The 17,290-nt window shown below is 55.2% G+C and overlaps 1 protein-coding gene across 1 annotated transcript in view; it reads left to right on the top strand.

Annotated features, from left to right (window-relative positions):
• The first annotated feature begins 11,056 nt into the window (after positions 1-11,056).
• The window catches only part of Znf667 (zinc finger protein 667), a 35,570-nt gene continuing 29,336 nt past the window's right edge, over positions 11,057-17,290 (top strand). Inside the window, exon 1 of the mRNA XM_076838079.1 lies at positions 11,057-11,255. The gene's annotated coding sequence lies outside the window, so the exon portion shown is untranslated. The remainder of the gene's footprint in view (positions 11,256-17,290) is intronic.

The following is a 17,290-nucleotide window of genomic DNA, read 5'->3' as shown; positions in this document are numbered from 1 at the left end:
GAGGGCAGAGTAAGGGAGGGGCGCACCGGCTTCACGCGGGCTTCTAGACTGTTGGGTGGGTCCGGTCCGGGAGGGGACTACTAGCAAAGGGCCAAAGAACTGAGGGCGCAGGCCTGTGGGGTGCTGTGGGGGCGGAATCCCAGGTGGGGGAGCCACAGGGCAAAGGCCCTGAGGCAGGAGAGCCTGGCCGACAGCAAGGCCGCCACAGTCCCCTCACCCCAGGGTCCCCTCACCCCAGGGTCCCCTCACCCCACGGTCCCCCTCACCCCACGGTCCCCCTCACCCCACGGTCCCCTCACCCCACGGTCCCCCTCACCCCACGGTCCCCCTCACCCCACGGTCCCTTTCACCCCACGGTCCCCTCATCCCACAGTAACCCTCACTCCATGGTCCCCTCACCCCACAGTAACCCTAACTCCACGGTCCCCCTTCACCCCACAGTCCCTCACCCTATGGTCCCCTCACCCCACGGTCCCTTTCACCCCACGGTCCCCTCATCCCACAGTAACCCTAACTCCATGGTCCCCTCACCCCACAGTAACCCTAACTCCACGGTCCCCCTTCACCCCACAGTCCCTCACCCTATGGTCCCCTCACCCCACGGTCCCTTTCACCCCACGGTCCCCTCATCCCACAGTAACCCTCACTCCATGGTCCCCTCACCCCACAGTAACCCTAACTCCACGGTCCCCCTTCACCCCACAGTCCCTCACCCTATGGTCCCCTCACCCCACGGTCTCTTTCACCCCACGGTCCCCTCATCCCACAGTAACCCTAACTCCATGGTCCCCTCACCCCACAGTAACCCTAACTCCACGGTCCCCCTTCACCCCACAGTCCCTCACCCTATGGTCCCCTCACCCCACGGTCCCTTTCACCCCACGGTCCCCTCATCCCACAGTAACCCTAACTCCACGGTCCCCCTTCACCCCACAGTAACCCTAACTCCATGGTCCCCCTTCACCCCACAGTCCCTCACCCTAGGGTCCCCTCACCCCACGGTCCCCTCACCCCACGATCCCCCTCACCCCACAGTAACCCTAACTCCACGGTCCCCCTTCACCCCACAGTCCCTCACCCTAGGGTCCCCTCACCCCACGGTCCCCTCACCCCACGATCCCCCTCACCCCACAGTAACCCTAACTCCACGGTCCCCCTTCACCCCACAGTCCCTCACCCTATGGTCCCCTCACCCCACGGTCCCCTCACCCCACGGTCCCCTCACCCCACTGTCCCCTTCACCCCACAGTCCCTCACCCTATGGTCCCCTCACCCCACGGTCCCCTCACCCCACGGTCCCCTCACCCCACTGTCCCCTTCACCCCACAGTCCCTCACCCTATGGTCCCCTCACACCACGGTCCCTTTCACCCCACGGTCCCCTCATCCCACAGTAACCCTCACTCCATGGTCCCCCTCACCCCACAGTAACCCTAACTCCACGGTCCCCCTTCACCCCACAGTCCCTCACCCTATGGTCCCCTCACCCCACTGTCCCCCTCACCCCACGGTCCCCTCACCCCACGGTCCCCCTCACCCCACGGTCCCCTCACCCCACGGTCCCCCTCACCCCACGGTCCCCTCACCCCACGGTCCCCCTCACCCCACGGTCCCCTCACCCCACGGTCCCCCTCACCCCACGGTCCCCTCACCCCACGGTCCCCTCACCCCACGGTCCCCCTCACCCCACGGTCCCCCTCACCCCACGGTCCCCTCACCCCACGGTCCCCCTCACCCCACGGTCCCCTCACCCCACGGTCCCCCTCACCCCACGGTCCCCTCACCCCACGGTCCTCCTCACCCCACGGTCCCCCTTACCCCACGGTCCCCTCACCCCACGGTCCCCTCACCCCACGGTCCCCTCACCCCACGGTCCCCTCACCCCACGGTCCCCCTCACCCCACGGTCCCCTCACCCCACGGTCCCCCTCACCCCACGGTCCCCCTCACCCCACGGTCCCCTCACCCCACGGTCCCCCTCACCCCACGGTCCCCTCACCCCACGGTCCTCCTCACCCCACGGTCCCCCTTACCCCACGGTCCCCTCACCCCACGGTCCCCTCACGCCACAGTCCCCCTCACCCCACGGTCCCCTCACCCCACGGTCCCCTCACCCCACGGTCCCTTTCACCCCATGTTCCCACTCATCCCACAGTCCCCCTCACTCTACGGTCCCCCTCACCCCACGGTCCCCTCACCCCACGGTCCCCCTCACCCCACGGTCCCCTCACCCCACGGTCCCCCTCACCCCACGGTCCCCTCACCCCACGGTCCCCCTCACCCCACGGTCCCCTCACCCCACGGTCCCCCTCACCCCACGGTCCCCTCACCCCACGGTCCCCTCACGCCACGGTCCCCCTCACCCCACGGTCCCCTCACCCCACGGTCCCCCTCACCCCACGGTCCCCTCACCCCACGGTCCCCTCACCCCACGGTCCCTTTCACCCCATGTTCCCCCTCACCCCATGGTCCCCTCACCCCACGGTCCCCTCACCCCACGGTCCCCTCACCCCACGGTCCCTTTCACCCCATGTTCCCCCTCACCCCACAGTAACCCTAACTCCACGGTCCCCTTCACCCCACGGTCCCCCTTGTCCCACGGTCCCCCTCACCCTAGGGTCCCCTCACCCCACGGTCCCCCTCACCCCACAGTCCCTCACCCTAGGGTCCCCTCACCCCACAGTAACCCTCACCCCACGGTCCCCTCACCCCAGGTTCCCCTCACCCCATAGTCCCCTCACTCCACGTTCCCCCTCACCCCAGGGTCCCCCTCACACCACGGTCCCCTCACACCACGGTCCCTTTCACCCCACGTCCCCTCACCCCACGGTCCCCCTCACCCCACGGTCCCCTCACCCCATGGTCCCCTCACTCCACGTTCCCCCTCACCCCACGGTCCCCCTCACCCCACGGTCCCCTCACCCCACGGTCCCCTCACTCCACGTTCCCCCTCACCCCACGGTCCCCCTCACCCCAGGGTCCCCTCACACCCCACGGTCCCCCTCACCCCAGGTTCCCCCCACACCACGGTCCCCTCACCCCACGGTCCCCCTCACTCCACGGTCCCCTCACCCCACGGTCCCCTCACCCCACGGTCCCCTCATCCCACAGTAACCCTCACCCCACAGTCCCCTCACCCCAGGTTCCCCTCCTCACCCCACAGTCCCCTCACACCACATTCCCCCTCACCCCATGGTCCCCTCACCCCACAGTCCCCCCCACCACCCCAGGGCCCCCTCACTGAGGGCTGGCGCTGTTCAGGGGTGATCTCCCTGTCCTCCCTTCCCCCTCCTCCCTCTTCTTCCTCTGCAGAAGAAACCAGTGACTGTAAGGAGGAGGGTGAGTGGCACCGGCACCCTGGGGGGTGAGCACCTTGGGGTGGGGGTGAGCGCCTTCCCTGGGGGGTGAACACCTTGGGGTGGGGGTGAGCGCCTTCCCTGGGGGGTGAGCACCTTGGGGTGGGGGTGAGCGCCTTCCCTGGGGGGTGTCTTTCCTGGGGGGGTGAGCACTTTCCCTGGGTGGGGGAGCACCTTCCCTGGGGGGGTGAGCACTTTCCCTGGGTGGGGGAGCGCCTTCCCTGGGGGGTGAGCGCCTTGGGGTGGGGGTGAGCGCCATCCTCTGGGCATAATAAAGCCCTGAGAAGAGGAAGTCCGGGCAGCTGGGGGCAGGAACCTGCACCTGGCAGCTCCTGATCTGAGCCACTTGGTCCCATGGTCCGCATGGCTCGTGGCGGACAGTGGCACACCCGGGCACGCCCAAGGCGCTTCTCCTACTGACCACCGAGTCCCCTCTCTCTCACTGGAGAAGTAGGGTTAGTGGATGGAAACTGAGGGAAAGTCAGAGGACAGCAGGGGGCGCCCGGTGACCCAGAGGATGGAGAGAAGTGCATTAAGCAGCCAGGGTTACTGAATTCACAAGAAATTCCTGAAAATGTCTCTCCGGGTTATGGTTCATAGAGAGTATGGAATGAAATTAGAATCCAGACGCTGCTGGGCTTGGAAGCAGCAAGGGGAATTAGTGAGCAGACCACAGGGGACCAAGGAGGGGCAGGGAGACCAGACCCGGGAGGGTAGGGCAGGCGGCTGGGGCAGTGTCCAAGAGCTAATAAAGGAATATAAAGAGGGTCCCTTCCCAGAAGCCTCACGGGGCCCTTCAACTCTGAAGGCTAACATCTCTCATGGAATGTTCCAGAAAATTAAAATCGGTCACTTCCAACTCATTTTGAGGACAAAGCCACCTTGATAAAAGCTCTGAGAGAGTACCAGAGAGGAGACTTTCATTTAATCTTTCCCACAAACACAGATGAAAAATTCCAGACTAGAATTAACAAATCTAATCAGGCAAAATATTTTTTTTTAATTATGACCAAATTAAGTTTATCTCAACAATGCACAGATGGCTTAATATGTGAAGATTCTCATGTAATATCAGATTTATCATCTTAGTAGATACAGAAAAAGACGATAAAAATCAACAGTTATTCATGATTAAAAAAAAAAAAAGTCTTGGCCAGCCAGGAATGGAAGGGAACATCCTTTTTAAAAAATGTCTTTATTAGCTGCTGATGGGCCTTTATTTATAAAGTTACATGCGGTGCTGAGAATTAAACCTGGGGCCTCACACATGCCAGGTAAGAGCTCTGCCAAGAGCCCCAGCCCAGCCCCGGAAGGGGACATCTTGTGTGTTAAGGAGTCACCAGGAGCGTGACACGCTGCAGCATCTAAGGTCCCTTCCCGAGATCCCAGGAGACATGTGTCCTTACCACTCCCACACTGGTGTTCTCCCAGGTGTGCGTCCCATCCAGCCACCTGGCAAGAGACTGGGGACAGAGGAACCAGGTGTGCAGAGAAAAAAGACCATGCCCCCTCCCCCCAGGGCTGGGATTGAGCCAGGGCCTCAGCACATGAGGCCAGGCTCCACTGGGAGGCACCTCCCCAGCCTCCTCATTTTACTTTGAGAAAGGGCCTAGGTCGCTGAGGCTGGTCTCCAACTTGTGAGCCTCCTCCACCTTACAAGGAGCTGGGGTCACAGGCGTGCACCCCATGCTTGGCTGAAAACTCATTTCTTAACGTGAACCTAGAATCTGCCTTTGCATGGGAGGGCAAACCTGCGGACAGGCTGCTGCTGGTGAAATTTTAAAACAAAATGCCCTCCCATCCAGAACCTCTTTCCACAAAGGGAGAAGAGAGGGAACAGGTTTTTTACTGAAAAAGCATTGAGCCAGAATGCAGTGGGCGTTGAGAGCCTGCAGACAAGGGAGAGAGGGACACAGCCCACAGCACAGCGGCCCTCAGGATGGAGCCAGAGCACTAGAGGGCAGTGAGGATCAACGCGGTCCCCACGGGAGGGCTACGTCCCCACGTCTGCATCACCCAGAGAGGGGCTCAGGTCCTAGAGCTGGGGCAGGAGGCTGGAGATTCCCTACAACCTGCCCCCACTTCCAAGGGACCCAGTGACACTCTCAGAGAGGGAGGGGGACCACTTCCTGAGTTTCAGCAGGAGAACACACACTCTGTTGGATGTGCATTTACCTGTCCAGCAGCAGTGGTCAGGGCTTCTACCTGGGGCTGCTTGGGCAGGCATGCGGGCCTGACAACGTGGGTTTCCCTGAAGGGAACACTGGGACACGGAGGGGAGGGAGGAGGAGAAGCCGGGCCAGGAACACCGTGGTGGCCCTGATAGTCTGAAGGAGGAAGCAGCAGGGCCAGGCGGGTGCTCCCCGGAGGGACCTGAGGGTGCCACAGAGGCCCATGTGCGGATCCAGGCCAGTGGTGAGGGGCAGGGGTCTGATGAGGCCCGGGATGGGGTCAGCCTGGGCCATGTCTGGACGGGGGGCTGGCATGTGTGGGTGGCGGTGGCAACAGGAGCCAGCGTGGGCCCGATCCAGCTCCGGGGGCTGTGGGGACGGGGGTGGAGCTCCCGAGGGCGAGGCTTTCTGGAACAGCAGGAGTCCCACCCTGTCCCCTCAGTCAAGCCTGTCCTGGTCACCAGCCTTCCCAAGAGGCTCAGCGTGAAGAGGACCAGCTGGAACTTCTTCAGGTGCGCCTACATGATGATGACCTTCCTCTTCGTGTCCTACAACCGAGGAGACTGGGTGAGCAGCAGAGGGCTCTGGACCCCGAGGGGAAGGGGGCACCCAGGGCCGCCCGGGCAGGGCGGGTGGGGTGGCGGGCAGGGGCGGGCCTGCACCTCACCTGCTGCTTCTGTTTGCCTCTTCCTCTGACTGGCCCCGTGTCCCCAAGTGCTACTGCCACTACTGTAACCCGGAAGTGGACAACAGGTATGGCGGCCGGGAGGGTGGCGCAGCGTGGCGGCCTGCAGGCTCCAGTCACAGAATCACAGAATTGTGGGGAAGCCCCAAGTGGCTTCATGTTGAGTGGCCGCCAAGGTGGCCCACTAAGCCCACTGGGAGTGAAGCAGGCGTGCGGGGGGCGGGGGGCTCCTTTGTGAATGAACTCGACACCTTTGGTCTTGGGTTTTTAGAAATGTGAAAAGATACACAGAACACAGAACTTACCCCTAGCGACATTCATCCCCACTACCTTCAGAAAAGGGGAACTACCATTTAGGAGTCCCTCCCCAGGGCCCGGGCAGCCAGGAGTGCACTGTCCGTCTCTACTGGTCCACACATTCTGGACCTTTCCTGTAAGTGGACTCCCACTCTGTGTTGCGTGGCTGGCTTCATGCAGTTGGCCAAGTTCACCCAGGTCATGGTGTGTGTTGGCACACCATTCTTTTGTATGACTGAATAGTATTCCATTGCATGGATCTACCACACTCATTTATCCACTTAGACTTGAAAGACATTAGGTCATTTCCACTTTTTGATGGTTGAGGACAGTGCTTTCATGAACATTTGTGGACAAATTTTTGTTTGAACCTGTAAGACTCTTCTGAGTACACACCTAGGAATGGAATTGTGAGGTCAAGTGAAATTCTGTGTCTAACTTATTGGGGAACTTACCCAGTGAATTTTTATTGATCAGCTACTCTTTTTTTTAAAAAAAAAAAATGTCTTATTTTTTAGTTGTAGTTAGACACGATACCCTTATTTTATTTATTTTTATGTGGTGCTGAGGATCGAACCCAGGCCTCACATGTGCCAGGCGAGTGCTCTGCCATGAGCCCCAGCCCCAGCCCCGATCAGCTACCCTTTAATGGAAGGATCCTGCACTCAGTGGTGAACAGGGTGGAGAAGAATCTTGGTCCCTCGGTCAGGAATGGTGTCCCTCCTGAGCCTCAAGATTCACCTAGGCACCCCTTGGGCTCGGGGGGGACACCACTGTAGGGCAGCTGGCGGCGATGGAGGAATGATGCTCCCCCCGCCCCGACGTACTTGGCCGCACGAGTCACACCTTTCTGTTTTGGTATGAGAGCATCTGACCCTTTAGGCCAGAGGGGGACACCGTTCTTTGTGAAGGCCAGACAGTCAAGTATTCTGGCTTGGCAAGCCATACTGTGTCCACTGCAGCCAGAGCGACCACAGGCGGTACACAAACAGCTGGGCCTGGCTGTACCCATCTGCTGATGAATGCATGAACAAAATAGGGTATATTGGTACCATGGAATACTAGTTAGCCATAAAAAGGAACGGATCTCTGGTACATGCCACAACATGGGTGAACCTTTGAAAAAGTTATTCTAAGTGAAAGAAGCCTGACACAAAAGACCACAGTGTACAATTCCATTAATATTAAATGTACAGAATAGACGAAGCCTGAGACAGAAAGCAAATTGCTAGTTGCTAGGGACTGGGGCAGTAAGGGGTTCTTTTTTTGGGGGTGATGAAAATTTCTGCTATTAGTCATGATGACTGCACAACATCATGAGGGTATGAACACAAGACCGAACTGCAGACTTTAAAATGGTTAAAAGGGGGAGTTTTACGTCAGGTGAATTTTGCCTCGATTATTAAAAACAGCACCTTTGTTAGAGGGGTGCAGGCTGGACCCAGCCCTCCACTCCAGAGCAGTGTGAGAGCCCCTTCTCTGGGCGGTTCCTTTGGGAGCTGTGGCACCTGGGCTCCGGACCGCATGGGCCTGACCCTGGCTCTGCACTGAGGGTGTAGAGTGGCTTCCGGGAGAGGTCTCTCTTCCTGGAGCGGACCCTCTAGTGACAGTGGGGGACAAGCAAGCGGCCCGAGAGCTCACAGGTGCTGTGACCCAGGCAGCCCTCTCCCCACTGTGGGCTACAAGAGCCCCTGCTCTGAGCCCCTGCTGAGATGGGGAGGAGCCAGCGGGGGGGGGGGCACAGTGAGCAGAACATAGTGAGGGGAGAGGGGCCCGGGAAGAAGGTGGCCGGACTGAGCTGCAGAGGGCCATGCAGAGGAGGGCCATGCAAAGGTGCATGGGCACCGTGGGTGGGCACCGTGGGTGGGCACCGTGGGTGGCCTGGCAGTGCATGAGGACTTGAAGACAGGAGGACACCCACAGACTGTTGCCCTCCCCTTTCTTCCCTTCCTCAGGAACGACCCTTGCTGTGCTTTCTAGTGCGCGTCCTTCTGCCCAACTCAACCTCAGGGTCCTCCATCTCCCAGAGAATCCTCTGTCCCCTGGACGGCCAGCGTGGAGGGTGGCAGCAGCTCTGTCTGCCTCTTTGAGGCCGCGTTAGAGGATGGGCCCAGAGTAGCCGAGTGAACCTCTTGGGGGGTCTCCGGACATTGTCGACCCCCCCCCCCATTAAATGCACACTTGTTGAATGGCTAAGTGCTTGATTCTTCCACCCACTCAACGCGGAGCATTGACACAGGGGACAGGAGTAAGTCACCTATCATATAATACAGGTACAGTTCTACAGAGCTTTAGCTGTACAGGTGGAGGGAGCTGGCTCAGAGGGTTCCATGCTGGCCCAAGGTCACACGGTGGCAGAGCTGGGACTGGCCTCGGCGGACCTTATTCCAGCATCCCTATTCTTTTGTGTAAAGACCTGGGGGCTGCCCCAGGAGCGGCTGTGTCCCCTGTCCAGCAGCATATTCTTGCCTGCATTTGGGGAGGCCCAGTGTCCTGGTTGAGCCGAGGCTCCGGACATGCTTTTCTTGGGTTCAATCCCAGTTCCACTTCTTATTGGATACAGCAATGTGGAGGAAGCTATTGTCTGTCTGTCTGTCTCTCTCTTTTGGTACAGGGAATGGAACCCAGGGGCGTTTAACCACCAAGCCACATCCCCAGCCAGCCCCATTCCTTTTTAATATTTATTTTTTAAAATTTAGAGACAGGGTCTCGCCAAGTTACTTAGGGCCTTGCTAAGTTGCTGAGGATGGCTTTGAACTCACCATCCTCCTGAGCTGCTGGGATTACAGGCTTGCACCACCGTGCCCCGCGGAAGTTATAACCTCTTAATGCCTTATTTTATCATCTGCAAACTAACAGCACAGAAGTCCTATCATAATAGAAGCAACATCTGGTTAGTTCATCAAGTTGGTTGAAATGGATAATTTAAACATATTTTAAGTATTTTGTTTTAAAATATGTAACTGTATGTCCATTTGCCAATCTTCTGATATAAGAATGAGGTGATCGCCGTGGCACACGCCTGTAATCCCAGCAGCTCAGGAGGCTGAGACAGGAGGACCTCGACTTCAAAGCCAGCCTCAGCAATGGCGAGGCCCTCAGCAACTCAGTGTGACCCTGTCTCTAAGTAAAATACAAAATAGGGCTGGGGATGGGGTTCAGTGGTCTAGTGCCCCTGAGCTGAATATCCAGAACTGTAGTGGCACGCTCTTCTCCTCAGAAAACCTTACCTAAGCTTCTCCAGAAACCTTCACCATAATTGATTTTAGGACTATCAACGACAGAGTCTCTACAAGAGTTCAATGTAGGTAAACTTCCTATTTTCCTGTTGCTCTATTACTTGGCCACTGGCCTGCAGCACTCCAGGTGCTGCTTCACAAACATTTATCCAGAAGTTTGTAAAAGTGTGTCTGCAAATGAAACGTGATTTTTAGGCCTCTGGCCTTGAGCTGGGCTTCAGAGAGATGTCTACATTTTTAGGATAAGAGGAGTTACCAACTGGGCTCCATGGTAACAGCTAGCAGGGGGAGGAAAGAAAGGGGAGAAGAAGCTCTCCCCTTCTCAGGTGTGGTCCTTGGAAGGTTAACTTGCCCAGAACAGTGAAAGAAAAAGCTGCTCTTATGGGAACTTCTGCAGACTGTGAACTTCTGAGCCCCCCCTTACATGCCAGGTATTAAGTTCTGAAACTATCTGAACTCGGGGTTCAGGGGATTGATTCCAGCAAAACCTGCACCCTCTGAAGCTGGCTGCAGCCAAATAAAACTGTTTTCTGCTTTCTTTTCTGCTCTGCCTCATCTGTCCCTACAACAGTACCAAAAAAGAAAGAAAGAAAGAAAAAAGAATGAGGTGATGTTTTGTGTGTGTGTTTATGAACCCATGTCCAGATTATCCCTTAAAAGGGAGCAGAAATATGGACCCTTGGTGCACTGAAACTTCTATACTAAAATGGAGAAAACTTGCATCCTTACAGCTGTCTCGCCAATCGACTCTAACTCAGGTGGCGAGGCAAAACGTACAAAGGCCAACGCACACCAAAGGTCACAACCAGCCCAACGCCCGACGGCACCCAAGAGGCCAGGACGCCCGTTCCCCACGGACCCGCCTCCTCCCCCAGCGCACGCGCAGACGACCTGCATGTGACATCACCACGCAAGGGCGGAAAGTGTTACCGTGGTGACCGCGACGCTTTCAGAAAGCCGCAAGCGACCGCCCAGATAGCTGCCACCCGCGCCCGGCTCCCGCCTGTGCAGGGGCTGGGCCGCCGCTCGCGCCCCGCCCGCTGCCCCAGCCGACAGCGCGGAGAGGCTTGCCGCCCTGTGGGCTTCTGATCCACGAGCCCGCTGGCGGCCGGGGCTGCCTCCACACATTACCCAGAAGTCCCTGGGCCGCTGGCGCTGAGGGTCGCCGTGGAGATGGCGAGACGCCGGAAGTCTGGGGAAAGAGGCGGGGCCAAGCCGGAGGCGGGACTTCGGCTGGTGGAGAGGAGCTTCCGGAGCGGGTAGTGGCACATGCGCATTGCGGGGGCCCGCCGCCTTTCTGTGCCGCCTGCCGGGGTCGGAGATCCTGGGTTGCCCCGCTGGGTCGCTGGCCGCGCCGGGCCTCGTTCCCGAGCGGAGAGGCCCCCCCGCGGCTTCCCGGGGTCCACGGTGTCTCCCCCGCCTCTGTGACGTCACAGTCCTGGGTGGGCTGAGCAAATCTGAAGCCGTTGTGAGCTCTGCGCCGCCCTGTACCCCCTCTTTCTGGAAATGGTAGGCCTCTTCGTGCCCTCTGCGCCTCGGTTTCCCCTTTTGTGGAATGTTCCGCGGAGCTCACGCTCAGCGGCTTCGAGCAGGGTGCATAGGCTCCGTGCCTCAGTTTCCCCATCTCTGCAATGAGGGTGACTGTGGAATTCGCCTCGGTAGGATTGTTGCGAGGACTAAGGGTTCCTAAGAACAGTGGTCCTCATGTAGTGACTACTCCTGTCACTGGCTTTGGTAACCGTCGCCCTCATTTGGGGCTGAGGATTTGGACAGCCACCCCTTCCCTTGGGATCTGGGAAGTTGATCTGCAAGCTGAGTACATTGGGTTTTGTACAATGGCTTTTTCCTCGCTGAGGGATGCTACAGGTTTCGTGCTAAGACACTGAGTTCCAGAAACCGCTTATTGCCATGTCCAATGCTGTTTGACCCCTGTCAATCCTCCCCTTTCAATGAGCCACGAGTTTCCTCGGGATTAAGTGATGGGAACTTGTAATTCTCGTTTCTGGTCCAGGCACTGCCCTGACTTTGCTTGAGGACCTTGGACAAGACACCACTGGGAACAACACAGGGTGCACCCCTAAACTTGGAGTTTCTTTCACTGAGAAAGCCCAGTTAGTAGTTCTAGGGCCTCCCTGCCCTCCCTCCACCTGGTGCCCTCATTGTGTTGCCCAGCATCTTGTTCCTGTCAATCTGAGGTCTGCTGCCCCATTGCTTATAAATGCTTACCTTAAAAGTTGTGGGAAAGTTCAGGCCCTGTCCTGTTTCCCTTGTGGCATCTCTGAGCAGAAGGGACGAACTAAGCGCCCTGGCTGAGGCCCTGGAGGGAGAAGGCATGGGCCACCCTGCTGCATTTGTTCAGGAAATCTGCTTCCTTTCTAACTCTCCTCCAGTCTCTCTTGTTAGTGTGGGGGTGTGTGTCGGTAACAGCTCCAAAGTTCTCCAGTCTCTTTGGGATCCAGTTTTCTCTATTATATGTCCTGTTATCACTGTCTTCTCTCTAAGTAACACTGGTGTTCCATACTATACTATAACATTTTATCTTTTAAACAAATTTGGTACATTCAGTGGTTCTTAAATTTGGCACATGTTGAAGCCATTTGAGAACTTGTAATTCTAGTTTCTGGCCAGGCACTGCCCTGACTTTGCTTGGGGACCTTGGACAAGACACCACTGGTAACAACACAGGGTGCACCCCTAAACTTGGAGTTTCTTTCACTGAGAAAGCCCAGTTAGGCACTATGCTGGCAGGGCGAGTTGGTGGACACCTGTAATCCTAGGGGCTCTGGAGCCTGAGGCAGGAGATTGCAAGCTCAAAGGCAGCCTCACCAAAAGTGAGGCACTAAGCAACTCAGACCCTGTTTCTAAATAAAATACAAAATAAGGCTGGGGATGTGGCTCAGTGTCAGTGTGCCCCTGAGTTCACTGTGCGGAACTCACCTCCAGAGGTTGGCTCAGATGTCTTGGTGAGAGCCTAGGGCAGTGTGAGTCAAAGTTGCTCAGAGAACCCTAATGTGCAAAAGATGGAGGGGCACTGACTAGACGGCCTCCAAGTTCTGTGTGGCCCACTGTTCACCAGTTCTCTCATTCCCAAGCATGCAAAGGGTCTTTGCCTGTCCCCACCTTTTGCTGCCCTCCTCTGTTCACTGCCGGCCCATCACTGCCTCCTAAGCTAGCAGCTGGGGAGAATCCATTCCTTACTTCCTCAGCTGCGGGAGCTCTGGCAGGCCTTTGCGCAGTCTTTCCTCTGTGGGCAAGCCAGCGGCCTGAGGTCGTCCTCTGTGACCCCAACACTGACTCCCACTTGAGGGCCCTATGTTATGGGCCCCCAGGTGACCCAAGGTGACCTCCCTAGTTTAAAGCAGCTGAGCAGCAACTTTGATTCTGCTCAGCCCTGCTCACCCTGCTGGGGCACCTCACCTGTTCACAGCGGCTGCGGATTAGGACATGGACATGTTCTTCAGGGTGGGAAGGGGTAGTGTTCTGATCCCTGGGTGCCCTAGGGTGAGTCATGTGACTTCTTCCAGTCTGTTTTACCAACTCAGAGATGGGTACAGTAATTCTCTCCACTTAGAGCTGCTGTCAGGTATAAAACAGGGTCCGACTGTGGTACACAGTAACCCTGAATGCTGGCTCCATCCCTCCTTGCTGTGTTAATTTTGACATATAGTTGCCTCTGTAACTGTTACTTTGTCTGAACCTCAAAGCCACTCTGTTCCCCTGTTACAGATGGAGAACATGAGGCTTAAAGAAATGGATTCCTGGCCTCTGGGTTTTGTGGCTTCTAAGAGGCAAGCCAGGACAGAAACCCAGGGTTCTTGGCATGAAACACATTCTTATCCCTTCTGGTTCATTATCACCTCCAGAAACTGAAATAAGAAACTGCATTAAGGCCTGTGTCTGCTGAGAGCCATTGCCAAGTAGGAATGACGCATGGCAATTTCTTTATCAGCTTACCCCATGTTGCTTAGAGGGAGGACTCTCCATTGTGGAAATGAGCTTGCCTTGGACCCAGGTCATTTGCAGAGACATTGCATGATTATTTGAGAAAGGTGACCCTGCTCAAGGACCAGGGTGGATCCAGGTTTAGGGAGGATCCTGCTGGATTAGGGTGGGTCCAGGTTTAGGGTGTATCCTGCTGGGAATAGGGCGTATCCTGCTGCCTCAGGCGCCCACCTGCTCCTTGAGTTCCCCTTGAGTTCTCCTGGGATTCAGAGAGTATTTTGGGATGCAGAGCCTGGCGGAGGTGTGGATTTTCCCCAGAACGTGCTTGTAGAGTGGCGGTGTGAGTTCCGGAATAAAGAATTGCTGTTTGAATCTACAAGGCTGTGAGTGGCTCGTGACTTTGTGCCCAGCTAGACTGCGGCATCTGTCTATACAATGTCTTTGTGCCCGTTGCCTATCTGCACCTTTACTATGTATAGTGTCCCTAGCACTTGGCCCTGTCCCCAGCATGGCATGGGTGCTCTGAATGATCATGCCCGACTGCCCCCCAGTGGCACAATACAGGAGATGATGGATGGCCTGGTATGTCTCTGGGGAAAGTTCACAGGTTTCCACAGGATGTGCAGAAAGGGAAGACCTAGATTCAACACAGACCTAGTCCTGCCTAGGTCTTCCCAGAGACCAGCCCCATCATAGAGCCACTCATTACGGAAGTCACTAACCACCCTGGAGATCCCAAGGGTTTCAGGAGCTGTGTGCCCGAAAAGGAACCAAGACCAACTGCACATTTTACCTCGTGCTTTTATGGGTGGCAGCCACCATTGATGCCTGGATCTGCTTGAGGATCTCCAAATTGCCATAGTGTAAGAGTAAAAGAAATTGAAGTTAAAGTGTAAAAGACCGGGCATTGTAAAGTTTCTAGGCTGCAAGGCCTGAGTTAAAAAGTAAAGGACCAGGTATTGTTAAGTTCCTCTGCTACCCCCAAAACCTGAAATTCCTGTAGCTGTTAGGACAATACCCAGAACTGCCCAGTAAATATTCCCCCTGACCTTCTGGTTGTTTAATAACCTAGGACCCTGTGTAGCCTGGCACGTAGGCACTCAGGGCCCAAAACCAATCAGTTTGAATGTGTACCCCGCTTAGGAGTGACCAATCACCCCCGCCCAACCTGTTCCCGTCGATGAATGTACTAATCATGTCTAAGAATTGTTGTTTGATTTTCCCGCGGTGTATGATGATTTGTTAAAGGAGACTGTGATGTATACAAAGCCCCCGCCCTCCCCAAAAAGTGTTCCTAAACACTGCTCAAGCCCTGCCCGGGGCTCTGGGCTGCTCTCCCTTCTTGAGTGAGCACGGAGCCCCAGCGCGCTGGATTGGATCCTCAATAAACCCCTTTGGCTATTGCATGAGTTGGTCACTTGGTGGTCTCTTCCTCCGACGTTCGCCGGACCCTTACAATAGAAGGCATCTGTTGAACGGGTCTGTCTAACTGGAGCATACAAATCATCAAAGTAGGAAGAGAGTCATCTTTATGGTAAAGAAATTGGACTACCTTCAGGTTGGTTCTGAGTTTCTGCATGTTATCTTTAGAGGAGTAGGCCCAGTGAACCTACCTCTTATTTAACTCAATGAGGTTTGAGTATCTTAATAATAGGAATTTTGTTATCCACTGACCACGTAGTTAGGAAACACTATAGTACAGATGTGGGCAATCTCACATCACCCTGACCGGTGCTCCTTGGCTTCCTTTTCTACTGGCAAACACTGTACTAAATTGGTGTTTACTATTTCTGTGCCAGAGCTTGTATTTTTTCACAGATATGTGTGTCTTGTTTTGCACATAGTTAAATTTTAAATACATGGTGTCATACTATACATCTGCTAGAAGTTAGGCATTGCCATGAGACTCTCATGAGGGTACGTAAAGAAAAAAATCAGGACATTTATTCCATTATTTCACCCTTTAAAATCTATTTTTTAGTTTTTTTTTTTCTATGTATAAGATCTATTTGTACAGTGTGTTTGTAACTTTTCTAAGTTCTTAAGTACAGGTGTAGGTCATCTGACCTAGCCCTCCTCCCAAGGGGGCCATCTGTGGCCCAGCTGCGTCCACTCCAGGGACATTGTCCCAATGCTTGCTTTAGGCTGAGTCCTTGCTTCTGCTCCAGGGCTGGACTCTTCACCCACATGGAGACCCCACCCCAAGGCCTGCAGACAGAAAAGTTGAAAACAGATATACTACTTCTCAATAACTGTAAGTAGCTCTTGAATGCCTCGCATTGGGGTTTGCAACAAGGAGGTATTCCAATGTGTCACGCCCTCCCAAGTACTGGTTGGCATCTGTGAGGAGCCTCTACTCCACTCGGGGCATATCCTGCTTTGTATCTCTATGTACTCATGGCTGCTTATGTGTTAAAACATGTTAAAGTCCATCCAGAGGGGTGCTTTATGCCCCGAAGGGCTGCCTTGCATCTGGACAGAGGGGTGCTTCCAGGCTGGCAGGTAGACCGCCATCGCACCTGGTCAGGGGAGCGCTTTACCTCTCTGTCACTTGTGCAGCCGCTCCTGCCTTGGCACCTGAAGATCAGTCCCCTCACCGGGTTTGCACCGCTCTCCTTGGTGGGGAGTGGTGGCTGCAATCTTGGCTCCTGGGCCTCGGGAGCAGAGTTCACAGCACCCTGCAGTTCCTCCCAGTCCAGCCCCTGAGCCCACCTGCCGTGCAGCCCCCCCCAGGGCTGCTGTGCCCACACCTGCCTGCTGCCTGTCTGGTCAGTCCTGTGGGACTGTCTAAGGGTGAGGTCGGTGCGCTGACTGCAGAAGGTCCTGCTCTTGGTGTGATCAGTTTCTTAATAAGCGTAGATTTGTGTTTCTGCTGTTTTTGAATTTTATGGACTGTGCCTCGCTCCCTTTGTTTTTATTTTTCATTTGCCGTATTTTTGCAGGGCTGGGGATCTAAGCCAAGGCCTTGCACGTGCAAAGCACGTACCTGTCACTGAGCTATATCCACTATATCCCACTGCCCCTTCATTTTTATTTTGAGTATACACAATAACTGCATGATTCAAAAGTCAAATTTATTTAAAAAGGTGGGCAAGCGGAGGTTCATTCCTACCCCATTTCCATGGATCCATTGTACATGTAACCATCTTCATTTGTTTTTAGTGATTTTTCTGTGTTTCTTACAGAGGATGGAACAGTGCATGTGCCCATTTATGCTCTCCAGTTTGACTCAACAAATTTCTTGAAAATCATTTTCTTAACAGGTGCCAAGTTTATCCAGATCTTCTCATGTCTGTGTGCATGTGTTTGTGTGTTGCTCCGTGTCCTGGTTAATATTTAGTGATTATAGATTTTAAATTTTTATCATGGTACTGAGAATAAACTATTTTATGGTTCCTTAAATTTGAATTTTTATTACTGTTTGGGTATAGTCTCTTTTTGTTATTCATTGCGTATTCATGTTTTGCCTGTGAATTGCCTGCCTGTATCTCATGACCATTTTCTTCACCTAGGTCATTTGTTTTATGTTTACTAATCAATAATGAGTAATTTCTATAATTAGTTTACACGTTCTGTATCACTGATAGGCGTTAGTCCCTCCT

The sequence above is a fragment of the Callospermophilus lateralis genome, chromosome 18 (assembly GCF_048772815.1).
Source record: "Callospermophilus lateralis isolate mCalLat2 chromosome 18, mCalLat2.hap1, whole genome shotgun sequence".
In the NCBI taxonomy this organism is placed as follows: Eukaryota; Metazoa; Chordata; class Mammalia; order Rodentia; family Sciuridae; genus Callospermophilus; species Callospermophilus lateralis.
This window is presented reverse-complemented; position numbering and strand designations above follow the sequence as displayed.